Source organism: Ascaphus truei, chromosome 1 (genome assembly GCF_040206685.1).
Source record: "Ascaphus truei isolate aAscTru1 chromosome 1, aAscTru1.hap1, whole genome shotgun sequence".
NCBI lineage: Eukaryota > Metazoa > Chordata > Amphibia > Anura > Ascaphidae > Ascaphus > Ascaphus truei.
In genome coordinates this window covers 208,673,224-208,693,331 of record NC_134483.1, presented here as the reverse complement: position 1 = coordinate 208,693,331, position 20,108 = coordinate 208,673,224, and the positions used below count along the sequence as shown (strand labels likewise).

The 20,108-nt window shown below is 42.2% G+C and overlaps 1 protein-coding gene across 22 annotated transcripts in view; it reads left to right on the top strand.

The window, feature by feature from the left end:
- The window catches only part of CSNK1G3 (casein kinase 1 gamma 3), a 143,551-nt gene that overhangs the window by 14,125 nt on the left and 109,318 nt on the right, over nt 1-20,108 (top strand). Inside the window, exon 1 of one of the 22 annotated variants that reach the window (XM_075600701.1) lies at nt 18,806-19,048. The exons of the other annotated variants lie outside the window; for them this stretch is intronic. The gene's annotated coding sequence lies outside the window, so the exon portion shown is untranslated. Of the gene's footprint in view, nt 1-18,805; nt 19,049-20,108 lie in introns of those variants that run through there. 22 annotated transcript variants of the gene reach the window in all.

The window sequence follows — 20,108 nt, the reverse complement described above, 5'->3', positions numbered from 1 at the left end:
AATAGGCAATAAACGTAATTATATCTTAAGGTAACTACAGTGCTGACCTTGGCATCTGCAAAATTCAATCCCTCAGATCAGAACGTTTTGAGTAACCTAAAAACCACATTGTATTGATCACAAATAAAAAGGATTAACTATTCGTCAATGAACATAATTATATGCACAAGTTTGGCAAAAAGTTGGTCAAGTTGCTCACAATTTGTTAGCAACCTTTGAAACTCAAACAGGTTCCCTCTTAAAAAGATAAATTCAACAATAGTAATACAAATAGTCTATATTGGGAAAGTTTTGAAAAAGTTAAATGGCTGACTATTAAAGAACGACAGAATAGATCCTGATTAAAAAGATGCCTTTAAAAAAAAGAAATGTAAATGCTGCAAATCCAAAAAGTTTATTTTTATTTTTTGTTTTTTGTCGTCTGACCACAAAACCTTTTTTCCACGTTTGCAGTATCTATATGTTTTTTCGCAAACTCAATAGACCATATTGGTCTAAATTTCAAACGTTACGTCTGGCACAAGCCCAACACTGCACATCACCCTGTTAACACCATCCAGCTGTTAAGCCTGGTGGTGGCAACATCATGTTATGGCGATGCTTCTCTTCAGCAGGGACTGGGGACGTTGTTAGGATAGAGGGGAGAATGAATGGTGCAAAGTAAAGGTGAATCCTTAAGGAAAACCTGTTTGTTATCCAAGACTGATACTGGGGGGGAAATTCACATTTCAGCAGGACAATGACCCGAAGCACAAAGCCACACTGGAGTGGTTGAACAAGAAAATAATTCTGGCCCTGAGTGGTGGCTCTGTCAAAGTCCTGACTTGAATCCAATCGAACATTTATGACGAGACTTGAAGATTGCAATCTATCGATAGTCCCCAACAAACTTCTCAGAGCAGGATGAATTTCCTGTGAAGAGTGGGCAAAAAGTCACCATCCTACTGTGCAAAGCTAGTAGACACTGATCCAAAAAGACTCATAGCAGTAATTGCTGCAAAAAGTGCTTCAACTAAGGGCTGAATACTTTCGCAAACCAGTACATTTCTTTTGCTGACTTTTAACATCCTCCTGATCTAACAGTTCCCTTTAACCGCTATAGCTTTGTAGCATTGAATAAAAAAAAGTTCGTTTGAAAAACTGCATTCATTTGTAATTCAATAAAATGTGACATTGGTAGGTTGTGAATACTTCTGCAAACCAATATACCCTTTTTCATTGCCAAGATAAGCACCACCTTTGGGCAGATGTCACAATTGACCTAGGTGCACTACATAACCTACATCAATAGGAGTAAATTTGTTTTAATTTCCCTTAGATGCAGCGCAATTTCGGCATAGAGGTTTACGAGTCAGCCTCTTTGTAGCATTTCCTGTAAATATCCAGCCAGTTACTGACGCTCTGTAAGCCCACAATAATACCAACTCTGTTTAATAAGTTTCTTCCATGTACTTGTCTGCTACTGTATTTACTGAAGTTTTTATTATTAGTATGTCGTAGTAATCTGGTATATAAAAATGCAAAACCTAATTCAGACTATGGTCTTAAAAAAAAAAAAAATCTGCTGTCAGCTGCCATTGTTTGACTACAGATAGCACAGATAACACAGGTAAAACTAATCGAATTACACCTCCCATTTTCTTGAATAAAAGAAGTGGTCACTGTCGTCGAGCGCAAGAAAACGTTCTGCAGTTTAGGAAGCAGAGCTATCAATCAGCACTTTGCTTGTCAGTCGCAGCACACCGTTTCTACCGCCGCGCAATGCAAAGCACTGAGTATTAATTTTTTTTATACAAATTGTGGATCCACATTTTGTTGTTTTTTCTCTGAGCACTTAAACTGGACCCTGGTTCTGTGACTCTATATGGTATAGGAGCACTCATGACACTAGTTCAGGGGTGAGCAAATCTTTTATGCTGAGCCCCCCTTTTCATCCAAGAAATTTCTTGGGCCCCCCCCTTGCCTGATGTAATCAAAATCCCATGAAAAAAAAAACCTTTATTAAACGGTATACAATGTAAATACCAATATGTCTAAATACCTACATATTTCAACTACGCTTGCATAATTGGGCTGCGTCCACGCTGCCGCTGAGAGCGGTGACATCACCAACTCTCCAAGCATCAGCACAGGGTTTTCTGCATAATTTTGTAAGCATGAGTGGGGTGGCTATGTGTGTGTGTGTGTGTGTGTGTGTGTGTGTGCGTGTGTGCGCGTGTGCGCGCGCGCATTGACTGCCGCTGAGCACGCTTCAAAGTAAATTTTGTTTGTCTCCCCAAGCGCTAAGCTTGGGAGAGTGTACGTGCACAAAGGCAATCCTTTGGGGGGAAGGGGGGGGATTCATCCACCTTTTTCCTACCTCCCTTCCCTCTCTCCCCCCTTCTTTTTTCTTTTTTTTCCTTCTCCCATTTGCCCTTTTATTCTCCCTGCTCTTTAGATTGGGGACAGCAATGTCATCCACACTTCTACCTACAGTATTATGTATTTATTTTTTCCGTTTTCAATGTTGTGTGTTCACTTTTTTAAATTATTTCTATACATTCATAGTATGATTGATATAGTGGCAGCCTACCCTTTCACTTGCAGAGGATCGCAGTGAAGCAGGTTGCCAGCGGAGGAGAGCAGGACCACAGTGCTATTGCAGGGCAGACACCGGAAGGAGGGGCGTTTGACATCACAGCGCTGGGGCGTGCTCCTCCCCCCTACCTCCGAAGTCCCCGCGCTTGCAAACACACACCTTCTTAGGCTGCCCACCCGCGCACATGTTTTTCGCCCGTCCGCGCACACCAGGTTTCACCGCACGCCGCCTGCGCCCCCCTAAATAATCTTGCGCCCCCCTAAATAATCTTGCGCCCCCCTAAATAATCTTGCGCCCCCCTAAATAATCTTGCGCCCCCCTAAATAATCTTGCGCCCCCCTAAATAATCTTGCGCCCCCCTAAATAATCTTGCGCCCCCTAAATAATCTTGCGCCCCCCTAAATAATCTTGCGCCCCCCTAAATAATCTTGCTCCCCCCTAAATAATCTTGCGCCCCCCCTAAATAATCTTGCGCCCCCCCTAAATAATCTTGCTCCCCCCTAAATAATCTTGCGCCCCCCTAAATAATATTGCGCCACCCAGTTTGCGCACCGCTGCGTTCAATCACAACACACACAATCACGACACAGCACACATACTCAATCACATCACACAGACAGAAAGACACACTAAATCACAACACACTTGTATCACAACACACACACAACACACAATCACAACAGACACAACACGATCATAACAGTAACACATTCACCTAGGGGAGGGGGGGGGGAATACTAAGCATGCTCCGGTCCCCTGTGTGCTGCTGCAAACTGGGGCGGGGAAACAGACACGAGGAGGAGGTGCTGTCTGTGTGCAGTGAAGGCCCCGCCCCCGCAGCAAGCAGAGAGCACAGAGAAGCAAGCAGCACGGAGCTTGAGCTTGTTCAACCGCCCACAGCGTCAGCCGACCCACCCGCACACATCTTCTTGGCCGCCTGCGCACATGAGGTTTCGCCGCCTGCGCCCACCCTAAATAATCTTGCGCCCCCCAGTTTGCGCATCGCTGCTGTAATTTACTTTGCCACCGGTGCACGACCAGCGATATCCTCACGGCAAAGGGGATCCGCATAATCCATATATCGGAGATGAAGGCACTCCAGCGGTCTATTACAAAAATACTATTTATTAAGGGATAATTTTGAAGTATTTTTTGTTTTGACAACGAGTGCCTTCATCTTTGTGTTGCATAAATATATGTATACACACACTTGTGCGTCTGTAAATTTAAAGGGAAGCGGTGTCTAGGACTGTAATTCTGTTCTGTTCAGTCTCAAATTCGTAAATGATATGACCACAAATCATAAGCCTGACTCCCAATGAGAAAATAATCTCTATTTTATTGTAAAATGTTTCATATTGTTTTTGTATTCATGTTTTTAAAAAAGTTGTACAATGTTACTTTTATGTCTGAAGCACTTATTCCAATGATCTGTTATTTATATGATTGTCATGTGTATTACTGCTGTGAAGCGCTATGTACATTAATGGCGCTATATAAATAAATACATACATCTACCACTAGTGACCTAGTTAAAGCCCTTTGGTTACACACAGGCTGAAACCATTTAACTAATTTTGTGACCTTTCAAATGATTAATTTGCACCTGATCTGATTTAAGGGTGCGGTAGCAAAGAGGTTGAATACTTATGCAACTGAAATTATTTTTTCCTCTTTATATTCTATATTCATTTTACAACGATCACTTTGGTGCAGTATTTGTAGATTCTACATGTAAAGTCTAATTTTCAGGTGGCAACATTATGTGAAACATTTTGCAGGGGGTTTAATACTTTTGCAAACTACACTCTCGCACCCCTAGTTCCTTTTCTCTAAACCAGGGGTGCGCAAACGTTTCCAGCTCCGCCCCCCCTGCTTGCTCTCTCCCCCCGTGCTTGGGCCCCCCATACCTGTTCACCGCAGTCTTCAGTCATGTGACGTTGCGTTGCCATGGCAACACGGCGTCATTTGAGACAAGGTAAGGGACTTGGAGGCCTGGCATTTAATTTAAATGCTTTGAGGAAGAGCGCAGTGCCTCTAACTGCCGCGCCCATCCCAGAAAATTTTGCGCCCCCCAGTTTGTGCACCCCTGCTCTAAACTACAAATCGCACCCCCCTCCTCCTTTCTGAATGGTGGTGAAACCAGATCTTCTTGGGCTTTGTGGTAATGTAATTAGCCAAAGAGAGAGGAGCCAACTAATTACTTGGATTCCATATTGGAGTCTTGAGGAGCATCGGAGCTGTACTACCCCCAAGCTGCAGAAGGTAGGGGAGTACTAGGAGTAAGTTTATAAACATCCTTAGAGCTAGACACATGCCACTTTTTTAGAACATTTATAAATGTCCTAAGCGCAGTCGTACTATTCTTGACTTTGGGGAACCTCTGATCCCCAAGATCTCTACTTGTGCTGGTAAAGTCCATAGCTTGGTGCGGCGGTCATCCAATGGAAAGCTACCATGTCATGCTCTGAAGACCTCTTTCTTTTAGCTCGTGTTAGTAATGCTTGGATAGCAGTCATATTGATTTCCAAAAACATTGCCACTAAAAATAAGTAAATCTCAGTAACTTCAGCAGCTTCCAGAGCTTAAAAAAAGTGAGGTTCATCGCCGGTGGGTCTTCTGGTTCTAAAAAAAAGAAGTTGAGCAGGAGGGATTACTGCTTAAACCTAGAGTGCTGTATGACCTAGCTAGCAGATCATGAGGCTTGTTGCTTAGGTACTACAGATTGCATTCTGAAAGCGATTTAACCAGATGGGGAGCAGGAGAGACCACTCCCCTTCCCTACACATCAATGACACTATATACTGTATCTCCAAAAAAATTTTATTTATTTTTTTTTACAAATTTTTGACCCACATTTGTTTTGTATATATAATTTTTATATATTTTTCAAGACTTGTGTTTTTCTTTTGGCGTAAGATGCCAATTGTGTAGTAAATTGATGCCTAATTGTATTTGTTGTAAGATAGCTATTATGCATGGTATGGTTAAAAAGAAAATCATCAATTCTTTCATTTGCAAGTCACTTTGTATGTGTGTGCATTTGTAGCCGTGCTAGGTTAATGAAGTATTCTTGTAGATATTCCTCCTGGAGTTTACACTTTGTGTTAAGTATCTGTTTAAGTGAGAATGTCTGGGTTATATTTTCTTCTATTAAACTGTTGATTGTAAGTATGTACACGCAAATATTGTAATCACTTAACTGGTGGACTAGAGAAGACGCTGTGGACTTTCTAGCAGCCTGAGCCCCCCTGGTAATCCTGGTTCCTGAGATACTGATTAAGTAAAAGAAAGCGAGAGAAAAGGGGCGGGGGGTCAAAATTGGGCTACTGCTTTAATCTGACGTTTCAACTTTTGCCACATATAGTTTGTGGAGATTTAGAGCAAGGGCGTGCAAACGGGGGGGTGGGGGGCGCGGCACTTAGAGGCCCCGCGCTCTTCCCCCAAGCATTTAAATTAAATACACGGGTGCACGAGGCCTCTGTATGTCACTTACCTTGTCTCCGGCGGCTCATGGCGATGCGTTACCCTGGCAACGCGGCATCAAATGATGCCGTGGGTCACATGATGGTAGAAAACGCTGGATAAAAGGTAAAGGAGGGAGGCAGAAAGTTTGCGTACCCCTAATTTGGAGCACCTCACACATATATACGCATTACATATTCTCATTGCAGAACACTATAATTAAAAGTAACATAGCTTGATGTATGTTTGAGTGTTTGAAGAGACATTTGAAATTATGGATTTTATGACACATGGGTAAGCCCAAATACTTACTTTATTAAATACTAGCTGAGAGACCCGGCGTTGCCCGGGATTAAAATTTCCCGCTCCCTCCTCTCTCCACTCCCCCTGTCTCTTTCTACGCTCCCCCTCCGCTCTGCCCCCCCCCCCTCTGCGCAGGTCTGGTCCCCCCCCCTGTGCAGCACACAGTGTCACATACACAGTGAGACAAACACAGTGTCACACACCCGCTGTCACACAGTGTCACACACACACGCTGTCGCACGCGCACGCACCGTGTCACGCATGCACAGTGTCACGCATGCACCGTTTCACGCACAAGGAGGGGGGGGTAGGGAGAGTGGAACGTCCGGCGATCCGAACAGGTGGCTCCCCACCTCCCGCCAGCCGTGACTGCGCACCACCACCCCACCCCCCAGCGCCCATCTCTCTCCCCACGCGGGCAAGCAAGGGAGCGCCATGGGGAAGGGGACCAGAGGGAAGTGCATGTCCTGCGCGGCTGCCACTGTCCTGTTTCCCCCCCCCCCCCCCCGCTGTCATGTCCCGCAGCGTGCGGTGGGTCAGTGCGGGTGGGGGGGGGGGGGGGGTTGTTTTCGCGCTCACCTCTGTCCCCATCCTGCATGACCCCCTGACAGTGTGCTATATGGGTCTCCCTGTACCCCGCCTCTCATACCTGCTGGACCCCCTGATGCTGTGCTTTGAGGGAGACAGCACAGACACTACCTGCATGCTGCTGCTGGCCGGGGCTCGGGTGAGCCTGGTGGATTCCCTGGGACACGACGCTTTGCACTACAGCAAAACCACGGGGAACAGCCATGTGCATCGCGTCCTGCAGAGCGTTGCACAGCCAAGGGAGTTGAGCTGCGGGTGGGGGCGGGCGGGTGATGGGGGGGGAGGCGGCAGGGAGGTGAGCTGCGGGTGATGGGGGGGGGGAGCCGGCGGGTAGGTGAGCTGCGGGTGAGGGGGGGGGGTCATGGAGGGAGCCGGCTGGGAGGTGAGCTGGGGGGGTGATGGGTGGGGGGGAAAAGCGGGGGGGGAGGGAGCCGGCGGTCCGGGCCGCTGGGTGAAGAGGACAGTGGCCGGGTGGTTGTGCGTGTGTGGCAGTTAGGTGAGGGGGAAGGTGAGCTGCGGGTGAGGAGGAGAAGAGAGTGGCAGTTGGGTGACATCATAGAGCCATGCAGGATAATGAGAGGCGGGCGGGGCAGGGATACGGACCAATCTGATTGGCCAGAGGCTGAGTGACACACCCACGGACCAATCACATTCACCATATCTAGTAACAATCTCACAAAATTCAATTTTATATATATAGATCTGAGGTGCAATTCATATCTTACTATGTTATAAGACTTGATCTTGATACTTCATCAGTGGAAACTATGCCTGACTTATTCTGGGATTGCAGTTGAAGTGATTAATCACAGATTTTCAGAGCACCATTGCCTGTTACTGATTACGGAGTGCCACAACCTAATCATAAAAAAAAAAAACTTGTGGACATTTCTTCGTGATATCTGTGTATTCATATGATCAAGCATTTGGGTACATACAGAATTCATTTAAAGTAATATGTTGGTAATCTTGATAATCAAATACTTAAACCACCTCTCCTCAAATCCCTAGACTGGCTCCAATAAATCCTATGTTTCTTTCAAATGGCGTCTCTATAAAAGCTTTATAGACTTGTGTTTTTCTCTCTGGGTCCGATTCAATATGTTCTCGGGAGCATACTGAATAAGGCCCTATTTCTCTAAATCTGTCCCTCTGTGGGGTTATTTATTAAACTGTGTTAGTGCTGTTTGTATTATTGCCCAACAGAAAACAGCAATTTCAGTGCAGGTGTAAGTGGTGTAAGGGCAACAATTGGTACCTTTAGAAATACGATCTCCTGTATCTAGGCTTTGATGCACTCCACTCCAGGTGTTCAGTGTGATGATTAAATGTAAAGACAAAAGGACATATCCATGGTGCAGATCAATGATAAGGTAGGTATTTATATTCGTGATAAAAATGCGTACTTACAATAAAATAAATTTAAAACAGCATGTATCACAATATCTGTGAAGGAAGAGAGGATATGGTACCGCCGTCGCTCACCCCGCCGCCTCCGTTTGGTGCGTTGTAACAACTCCCCCGCCTGTGGCTGGATGCTGCGTGGTCACTCGCTGCACTGCAACAGCTCGATTCCCCTGCGGTCTCCAGGGTGTGACGTCACTTCCGGTAGGGCTTCTGGGATCGGCGCTCGCTCGGCACAAGTCCTCACCTTCTCTCGTCCCCTGGGTGGCACTCCTCTACGCGTTTCACCACTAAGAGTGTATGGCTTCGTCAGGAGTATCATACCCCGCAGGGGAATCAAGCTGTTGCAGTGCAACGAGTGACCACGCAGCATCCAGCCACAGGCGGGGGAGTTGTTACAACGCACCAAACGGAGGCGGCGGGGTGAGCGACGGCGGTACCATATCCTCTCTTCCTTCACAGATATTGTGATACATGCTGTTTTAAATTTATTTTATTGTAAGTGCGCATTTTTATCACGAATATAAATACCTACCTTTATATCATTGATCTGCACCATGGATATGTCCTTTTGTCTTTACATTTAATCATCGTACTGAACACCTGGAGTGGAGTGCATCAAAGCCTAGATACAGGAGATCGTATTTCTAAAGATACCAATTGTTGCCCCTACACCACTTACATCTAGTAAGTAGGCCACACTCAAGAGCCAAGATTTCTGTGAAATTATTTACTCATACCGATACATCTGCACTGAGATTGCTGTTTTCTGTTGTTTTTTCCGTATGCTCCCGCTGGGCTGCAAGACAATCGTTTCTACTTTCTGGGGACCAGTGAAGACAGTCCCCACCAGAGGGTCCGAGCAGGGAGTTGCAAAAATTTATTTTTATTCGCATGCCATTTGGCTAATTTATTATTATGTTTAAATCACTTTTCACAATAATTGATTGGATTTGTTATATGTCACTTTAGTATTTAGTGAGCACAAACAGTGTTTAGCGCCTTTTTGTCACAACTGTATTATTGCACAGAAATTCTTCTTTTCAGTGGGCACTGTGGCAGTGTAATTAACAACCCCTTATATCAGTAATCTCACGCAATACTCATGGAAACAATGAGCTCTGCACAAGCATGCCTGGTGTCAATTCCATCTTTACTGCACCTGTTTCTTGGTCTCATCTGAAAGCCGTCTCTGCATCAGCCTTCGATCCCTGGAATACATTACCAACATATATTCACCACGCTTTTACTCTATCTGCAGAACTCCTCTAAATACCTCCTAAAAAAACCCTTTAGGTACAACTTCCACTAATGTTTGTAACCTCTTACAAGTCTCTTGCGTTTTTTCAGTCACAAAATGAACACTCAAATCTCCTGTCATGCGGTCCAGTGGGGTGCCACAAAGTAATTTGTCACGTACGACACCCAGCTAGCACGCGGCCTGCATACGGGACAAGGGTTAATGCTGGCGCTGGCAAGCACTCCCACTTTTCACCTCCGCAAAGTTCCGTCAAATGGACAATATCTCCTCTACAGAATCAAGGGTTAATATACAGCTCACAAACTGCCCTACTCTTCACCTTTGAAAGGTCCCTGTTTATTATAGAAAAATCGATGTGGCTTCCTATTTGGACATTTAAATCCCAGTGCAAAACTGGGATTTTATGCAAGTACAGTACCTTCACAAGTTATTATATCGGGAACTGGTGGGTCCCCGGAGAGTAAAATAGTGCGGTTGTATTCCGCTAGCCCCCTTATTCCCATACGGTGTTAAAAAAAGATGTAAAAGGCCTTAAATAAGATTTCCTCTAAATTATATATTAATGTAGTATTTTACATAATGTTTGTATTTTTTGGATGCATGTGTACATGCAAATGCATTTAATCCATTATTCACCCTTTTTTAATTCCTGTAATTTCTCTCATTCTTATTACTTTACCCTTTTCACATTACACTAAATATGTAAACTTCAACACCATCCAGTCGAGAGATATTGTATATTATGTTTGTAGCCAGTGTTCAGTGGGTTGGAAGTCACTCTTGGTTGTAATTCAAACCATTTATTAATGTAATTGACTGCCTTTAAAAGCAATATTTTCACTTTTCCTGATTTTATAAGTAAGTTTTCTTTTAGCGGGGTCCATGATCAGAAAGAAAGAAATATTCCCTGAACTATACTTGAACTTGTGCATAGACATAACACAAATAAAGCTAAAATGAGGTAAACCATTTTCTAGTTGCAGTTTTCAACTACCTTATAAATATATTTGTAAATACCATGTTTGCCAGTCGCTGCCACCACCCAGGAGATATCAAGATTCACTTGCAGTCTTTGGTCCCTGTTTAGATACACACGCGCGCACACACGCGCACACACACGCACACACGCACACACACGCAAAATGTCTGAAAATGTAATCAATCACTCTCATGCAAAGTTCAATCAGAACCCAAAGTTATTACTTTTTAAATTTTAGATTTCATTTACCAAAATAGTACAGTGCTTGGGTTACAGAAAAAGATTACAAAAACACAGTACAATAAATGCGTGCAGTCTCTTAAAATAAAAGCAGTTAAATCGATCTAATTACGTTACGTGTCCTTGACCACCACCCCTTTTATTAATCTGCAGCCAGTGACATTTTAATGGCTAGTGGAGAGAAAAAAAGAACTTTATTTGCAACCAAAAGCTACTTGAATATTTGAAATACTTCATAACTTAATTCCTGTAATATATAGAAGAACGCCATTCATGCTTGCATCTGTATACTTCAAATACACTTAGATCTGATACAGTTTATTGCTGTTTGAGTGACAAATGGATATCTGTTCCCTTACCCTCTCTCAATCGTAAATCATTATTGGATTAGTCTGATTTTAAATGTGACACAGATCTATTTGTTCTTGCAAATCTGTCAGACCCATGATATTTCACATTTAGTAAACTTGCATAACATTTGGACTGCCACAACCTCTGGTATTGCCAGACTCCAAGAATCTCTTAACATTTTATATAAAAAGGTTTCGAGTTTATTTCTGCTGTCGGAAATTAGTTGATTCCATCTTTCAATGCCTGTAAAAACAGGCCTGGTGTTGACCTGCCATAAAAACTAGTCCTTATATTTTATTTGCCATTTCCCCTCAGCAGGTCCTACACAACCAATTTTTTTTTTATATACTGGCTTATGTATTTCTTCCACTGCGTAGAGAAGCAGAAACAGAACAACACTGTAGTCAACAGCATGGGATGCGTGACATGTATGTGGTGCCTAATGGGTTAAAATGCCAGAAGTGCCTTAATAATTATAGTGAGAAAAATCAAAAAGTAAAGTGCAAGAAAAAAAATCGAATAATAATTAAATTAAATATACAATTCCCCCCAACATATGCTTGCTGTAAAATTAATCTCTACTGGGGGAAGTGATCTCGCAATAGAATATTCCTTCACGTGTGTCCAGCACCTACTGATTGAATAGAAGTGGGATGGTTGAGCTTAAAACTGAGGAGGAACCATCCAATATTTTTTCCTATTTTCATTTAGACAGCTTTAGCAAGGTCAAACTTGATAAAAGCTTGCATGTATGTGTGTTTGTGTGTGTCTATTGGAGTGACACTGGATCGTGACCCAACTAACAGTATACGACAAAAGACGAACCCCAATGCTGCATTAAGTATGGCAGAAACAAAATAGATAGTAATGAACTAAATCATGTGTGATTTTTTTCCTATTTCTAGTAAGTAGGCATCATTTGGGACATCCATTTGGGAGGACATTAGTTTGCTGTACGTTACTGCGCAATGCCCTGTCCTTGCTTTTGTCTCTTCAATTAGGACCAACGTTTGCAATAAGGGAAGATTTACATTACAGTGGGGACTAAAATCTCAACAGGAAGAAAAGACTTTCCTCATTTCATCTCAAGGACTCAGATTGGTTATATCCTTCGAGGACTTTATTTATTTATTCTTTCACTGTGTTCACCATTTGTTATTCATTTATCATTTGTTGTTCACTTCAAGCGCCAGGGTCATTCACTTTTTATTTGTATATCAAGATAAGATCTTGTTTGCCTTTGCAGCTACTGCATGACTTTGGGCACTATTGCTAAGCCTGCTGTCTACAAGCACTCGTAAATCCTTCTTCATCAAAGATTCCCCCAACCTATCCCTATTTAATTAGTAAATTGCCTGTTTGTTCTTGATTCCCAAATGCATAACCTTACATTTATCTGTATTAAGCCTTATCTGCCATTTACCTGCTCAAGTTTCCAGTCGATCCAAATCCTGGCAAGAAATTACATCATGCTCTGATTCTACTACCTTACCCAATTTTGTATCATCAAAGATGGAGACGTTGCTCTCTCTGCCAACCTCAAGGTCATTAATAAATAAGTTAAAAAGCAGGGTATCTAGACACACGCAAGTCACATTCATAGATTCATGCAGTCATGACGGATGGAACGAGACTAAGTATTACTGCCTTGCCCCTAAATTTCAGTGTGAAATGGATATCTGTCCCTTACTAACTGTCAGCCCTCGCGTGTCTGGCCTCATAGCCTGTGACTCTGTGCCATGATTATACTTGTCACTCTTGGTATGTACAGTAGATGACATCACATGATATTCTCATTTTTAATAAAGTCCACCAATGAAAGCATATCCTGTGTGTCTCCTCTCTGGATTGTACCAGTAATTATTCACAAACTTTAGTTTTCTTTGAGGCTGACATATTCATTTCTGGTTGTTTGACCTTCTAAGCAAAACGTCTCTTTTAGTGGGCCATCCGTGATAGCCCCCTCAACACCCCCCCCAATTAAGTCCTCTTAGAAGACCAGCATAGATCCAGGAAAAGTCTTGACCTGTCATAAACCCAATATATAAATGGGTTTGTTAATTCAATAGAAAGTCTTAATTGTGCTTATGACTGGGATTTTTCGATAGGATTTATTTAAACATACAATATTAACATGAAAAGGAACTCATTAACCATAGAATCTAGGCATGATCAACAAAATCCTATTCGTATGACTTTTCTGCATCTTGTTTTTTGTTTAACAAATGCTTCTCAGGCGCATGCAGGACATACAGCTGTTTTTACATTACCTAGTTGGCCAGGTCAGTGCCGTATTGAAGTTTTAATGTCCTCTGACTTGAAGAGTACTTCAAAATGGCACAAAGTGGCTGTTGTCGGCGAAACACTCCGATTTAAGTCAGGTGGAGTGGTCATTCGAGAAAAGCCGCATCAGACTATATTGCGTTGCCTCCTTAAAGCAGGCTTAGCTGTAAGCACCTTCGTTGAGTCACATCAATAAATGTTCATTTCTTTTGATCAGTCTTCTCTTAAATATAACCTACTTGATTCCTTATGCATTAGTAGAAAAATAGCTGACAAATCAGGCAGTAGTAATTTTTGTGCTGAGACCTCCGTTTAGTTCTTGGGCTGCGATTATAGTGCAGGAATGAAAGGAGTCGTGCGCACCTGTCGCCCCAGCGATCCGTGGAATCTGATAGGGAGGCGTGGCCGTGACGTCACAAGGCTGGTTTGCCCTCATTGGCTCAAACGTTCAGGTGACGCAGCCTAAGCATGAAAAAAGACAATTATTTGTCTCCTCAAAATCCTGTCGTGCGCACTATTGTCGACCTGATAGAGGTACTGTATTTTCTTAGCGCCGTCATGCACACTATGGCCTCAACCGTAGGCTTCCGTCGCTATAGCGATTGTTGCACTAGGTGCAGGAGACCTCGGGAGGGTGACAGGGGGCGTGGCCCGTGACCTTACTCGAGGGGTCCGCCCTCATTGGCCCAACCACTCGCGTGACGCTGATGTCACGCCACCCAAGACAAAAATCCTTGGTTTCAGCGATTTCTGTCGCTGCGCAGCGCCGTCACGGTCGCGCCTCCATGGGCACCCGCGATGGACTTCAAGTACTTGTGACAGAGCTGCATACCATCGCCAGTAGTATAAGCGCAGCCTTAGATGTGATATCAGCAGCTACAAGACGACTTTTTTATATCAACAATTATTTGATAACTTATAGATTTGTTTTAAACTCTACAAAATCTTTACTGTGGTTATCTTTTAAATGATCCAGTTACAAACCATAAAATGTGCCGGTGAATAGGTGCCTTCAGCTCCAGCACATGGGTTTGGCAGATTCTTCTTAACCCATGAAAAAAAATTTTTGTTTGTTTTTTTTAAAACCGTTTTTTATTTTGGACATTTTCATAAATTATAAAGGTGAATGGGGACGGATACAAAAAACATGGGTGAGGGGGTCATGGTACGATCAAATAGTGAAATACATTCACATGATCAAATTCTGATATACTGTGAATTTCCAAGGGAGCCAAATCTCACAAAATATTTCAGAAAATGTATTTAACAGACTTGAGACATTCCATAAGATGAAATTATTTTAATTTTTGTAAAATCATAGTCCTTGGTCAAGGTTCTTGCTTTTTCCAGTAGTCTGCTATAGTGCATCTGGTAACCGTTTTTTTTTTTTTTTTTTTGCGCAAAGTCAATATTTTGAAGCGTTTAGGTATCTTTTGGAATTTTTACAATAAAACAATGCTGTAAATGGATCTTTTTGAAGTTGTTTGGGTTCGTTTTTCAATCAAAGATCTGGGATCAAGTTTGGGAATTTTTTGGAGAAGACCACCAGATAGGAAACATTGTACCAACTTCACCACATGCTCCAACATCTATTGGAATACAGGCGGTCCTTGCTTTTCTGACGGAATGTGTCCCACTAACCGCGTCTGTTAACGGACTGTTGGATTGCTGCCCCCATGTTAATCGAGAGCGGTGACCGTCGGGTTAGCGGGTCCGACGTCGGATAATGCATCCGCCAGACTGGATTATGCGGTGTCGGATAAGGCATCCGTCAGTATGCGAGGACTCAAGATTATGTAGGGGGGGGCGCAGGCTGCGTGCGGGGAAACCTGGGGGCGGCCAGAGCTGTGCACGGGCGGCCAGAAGCTCCGTGCAGAGGCTGCTTCCAGTTCCTTGCTGTGTCTGCCTGCAGAGGGGGCGGGGCCTTCCCTGCACACAGACTAGCCGCCCTCCTCCTGTCTGTTACCCGCCCGTTTTCAGCAGCACATATGGGGACCTGGGCAGGCTTAGTTACTCCCTCCCCCCACCCATTGTGTGTGTGTATATATATATATGTGTGTGTGTTTATATATATATATATATATATATGTGTGTATGTATGTGTCTGTGTGTATATGTCTGTGTGTGTGTGTGTATATATATATATATATATATATATATATATGTGTATGTATATGTGTATATGTGTATATGTATGTATATGTATGTATATGTGTATATGTGTATGTGTGTGTGTGTGTGTGTGTGTGTGTGTGTGTGTGTGTGTGTGTGTGTGTGTGTGTGTGTGTGTGTGTGTGTGTGTGTGTGTGTATATAGGTATATAGTGTGTGTGTGTGTATATAGTGTGTGTGTGTGTGTATATAGTGTGTGTGTGTGTGTATATAGTGTGTGTGTGTGTGTATATAGTGTGTGTGTGTATATGTATATAGTGTGTGTGTGTATATGTATATAGTGTGTGTGTGTATATGTATATAGTGTGTGTGTGTATATGTATATAGTGTGTGTGTGTATATGTATATAGTGTGTGTGTGTATATGTATATAGTGTGTGTGTGTGTGTATATGTATATAGTGTGTGTGTGTGTGTATATGTATATAGTGTGTGTGTGTGTGTATATGTATATGTATATAGTGTGTGTGTGTGTATATGTATATGTATATAGTGTGTGTGTGTGTATATGTATATGTATATAGTGTGTGTGTGTGTATATGTATATGTATATAGTGTGTGTGTGTGTATATGTATATGTATATAGTGTGTGTGTGTGTATATGTATATGTATATAGTGTGTGTGTGTGTATATGTATATGTATATAGTGTGTGTGTGTGTATATGTATATGTATATAGTGTGTGTGTGTGTATATGTATATGTATATAGTGTGTGTGTGTGTATATGTATATGTATATAGTGTGTGTGTGTGTATATGTATATGTATATAGTGTGTGTGTGTGTATATGTATATAGTGTGTGTGTGTATATGTATATAGTGTGTGTGTGTATATGTATATAGTGTGTGTGTGTATATGTATATAGTGTGTGTGTGTATATGTATATAGTGTGTGTGTGTATATGTATATAGTGTGTGTGTGTATATAGGTACTGCAGTGTGTGTTGGTTGTGATTGAGTGCGGGTTGTGTGGGTTGTGATTGAGTGTGTGGTGTGTGGGTTGTGATTGAGTGTGTGGTGTGTGTGTGGACTGTGACTGTGTGTGGTGTGTGTGTGGACTGTGACTGTGTGTGGTGTGTGTGTGGACTGTGACTGTGTGTGTTGTGATTGTGTGTGTGTGGGTGTTGTGATTGAATGCAGCGGTGCACAAACTGAGGGGGGGCGCCCCGGGCGCAAGATTATTTAGGCGCAGGGCTTGCGGCAAAACATGGGTGAGCAGGCAAAAAAGATGTGCGCGCGCGGGCGGCCAAACGGAATAGTGTAGATGGCGGCCACGTGATTCGGAGGTACGGGGGAGGAGCACGCCCCAGCGCTGTGATGTCAAACGCCTCTCCTTCGGTGTCTGCCCTACAATAGTTGTGTTCCTGCTCTCTTCCGCTGGCAAACTGCTACGCTGCGATCCTCTGCAAGTGAAAGGGTAGGCTGCCACTATATCAATCATACTATGAATGTACAGAAATAATAAAAACCAAGTGTAAACACTTCCCTGCTCGTGCTTGCAAAATTATGCAGGACACCCTCTGCTCATGCTTGGAGAGTTGGTGATGTCACCGCTCTCAGCGGCAGCGTGGACGCAGCCTAATTTTGCAAGAGAGCTGTTGAAGTATGTAAGTATTTAGGCTGCGCTTATTGTGGCGGCGACGCAACGTCGCCCGAAAACAAATGCATTGTTGCCGCCGCCGCGTGCGCTTATAGTAAGCGTGACGTGGCGACGCGATTTTTTTTTAAGCCGGCAATATTTGATTTTTCAGGGGCTGTCGCCTCATGTGACAGCCCCTGAACCAATCAATGGCCTGGTTGCCCACGTCGCCGCAAAGCGAAATACAACTTTCGCTAGCGTCGCCGTCGCGGGCACTATATGCGCGGCCTTAGACATTTGTATTTACATTGTATACCGTTTAATAAAGGTTTTTTTTTTAATGTGATTTTTAATGTGATTTTTTTTTTTTTATATAGCAATATAGAATGAGTAGAAGGGAAAAAAAGGCAATATGTATATACTGTAGGAAGGCAAAGACACTTGCCTCTCATTTATCACCCAGCCTATTTGACTCTCGTTCTAGAAATCCTCGTGTTAGGGGTATGCCAAGGGGCTTCTTTGCCTGTGGCAATTGCTCTATGTGTAAATATGCTCACCCTACCAAATTCATATTTAATGATAGAAACAAAAATAAATACTATGTTAAGTTTTTTGAATTGCCACACAAGTTTTGCATTATCTTTTACAATGTTGATGTGAAAAAAAATATATTGGTCGTACCATTAGACCTTTAAAGTGCAGAATAGCAGAACATGTGCGATTAATCAAAAAAGAAGGATCTGCTACATCCAGTGGCCAGACATTTCTCTATGTGCTCAAGGGGAGGAATAGAGAACTTTTCATACTCTGCCATTGAGCATCCCAGTCATCCTAGGGGGGGAGTGATAGAGAAAATAAATTAAACAAGCAAGAAATGTACTGGATATATACCCTTCATCCCTTAGGTATCATCATGGATTGGGATCTTAAGCTCTTTTGATGCATTGAGTTTTCCCATGAGGGATATCCAATGTTTATTATGTATTTGTGGTGGACATTTGTCTGATTCTCTCCTCCATTGTTCATTATGAATAATACTTCCAATATGTTAATAGTTTGGCTTTATGATTATTAACATCAAATTCATTAATATATTAAAAGGTTTACAACTAGTATTATATCTATCAACAGCTACTTCATGTCTGATATTTCATTGTTCATTCTTTATTATTATACACGTGTTGTTTATATTTATTGCTTTGTATATACTATTTAATTTATATACAGCTTAGGTTGTTATATCTCCGTTAATAGTCCATTACGTCACACATGTTTATTTTTGTTTTTATATTCCTTCTCTTTTTCTTTTGTTTTTTTAAAGTTTCCATTATCTTATAGTAATTCATTAAATAGGTTCGTTGTAGTATTTTATACTAATGCATAGTGTTATACTTATGTATTATGTGTTAATGTTTTTTTTGTCTATTACACACAGTGAGCCTCTATGTGGGTGTGTCTGATCTGATTCTGCAGCACTATTTTTATACATACTTTGAAAAGGCTTGTTAATCACCACATGTGCTACATACGTACCTCCTGTGCTTAATCCAATCAGATCGCGGTCGTACCTATTTAGAGATCAGCTGTGTGTAAGACTTTTTACTCTTTGATAAAGTTCTTCCGTCAGTACGAAACGCGTCAGTTTTTTCACTTATGCGGATGTCTATTTTTGATTAAATGTTTTTCTACTTCAACTAATTGCGCTTGGTTCATTGAGGGATGTGACCACCAAAAGCTACTTTTTTTTCTTCTATACCAACTAACCGGCAGGAGTACGCCGATACAACGTGGCACTGAAGCGTCGCTATACATACATCAGCATCACCCGGCAGTCCATTGGATTATACTGTGAGTACTTGCCAGCTGATTTTCTTGTGTGGGACACGGTGTTGGTGAAGGCAGCATCTGCTGGATTCAATGATTTACCCCGAGACTGTTATCTTAGTGTGTCTTTCCGTATCTCTATCCTGTATACTAGCCCCCATCCCCGAGTGAGCCTCACACTTTGGATGATTTCAATTGGATATCTAATTATTCAGCCCACGTCCACGTTGTTTTAAACCTCAGCGATCTATGGAATAAAGGATTGTCCTATATATTTATCTAGCCATGGTTGCAGCATCAGTATTTGGGGTTCATTCCTCATTTTTTTTTCTACTCTTTATACAGTATAGAATGAGTAGACTAATCCTCACTTTGTGCCAGGTATTTAGAATTTTTATTCAAAGGTTTATTAGCGCAAGTGTTTCTGTGTTCATTTATAGTGGGCCGACACGAGAATTCTTTATGGATGTAATTGTGTAGAACTTTTGAACTTCACACCCCTTGTGCGTACACCTGCATTCATGCACTCCTGAACACTTACTCACCTGTACCGTTTTTATATATAGGACTTACTCTGCGTAGTAGAGCAGTGAGTTTCTTGACTCTGTGACCTTAATGCACGTCTGTTTCCTGTTCGGGCAGGATACAATTTGTCACTCTCAACATAGCTAATATTTGGGTGTGCCACATGTCTCTGCATTCCAAAGTGTTTGGAACAAGACAAAAAGGAAGCAAACTTTTTTTTGGTTGTTAGATATTTCTCTGGAACAAAAGTCTGGTGCAGACCGTGAAGTTAATTGTATTCCTCAGTGGTGTGAAGGTAGATTTTTCAGGGGATGATATTTTAGTTAATTTTTTGATAAAAGTAACTTGTTTAAAATAACTTTGTAAGTAATGTCAACAACAACTTGATGTCACACAAATATAGTCCAAGTGAATGTGTGCTCACGGTACCAGTTGTAGATGCTTCACTTTTTTCATAACAATCACTTGTATTTCTTACATAGTTGCATAGTAAAGAAAACACACACAACCCCAGCAAGCTCTTTTTGGGAACCCCTGAGCCCCCACAAAATATATATGT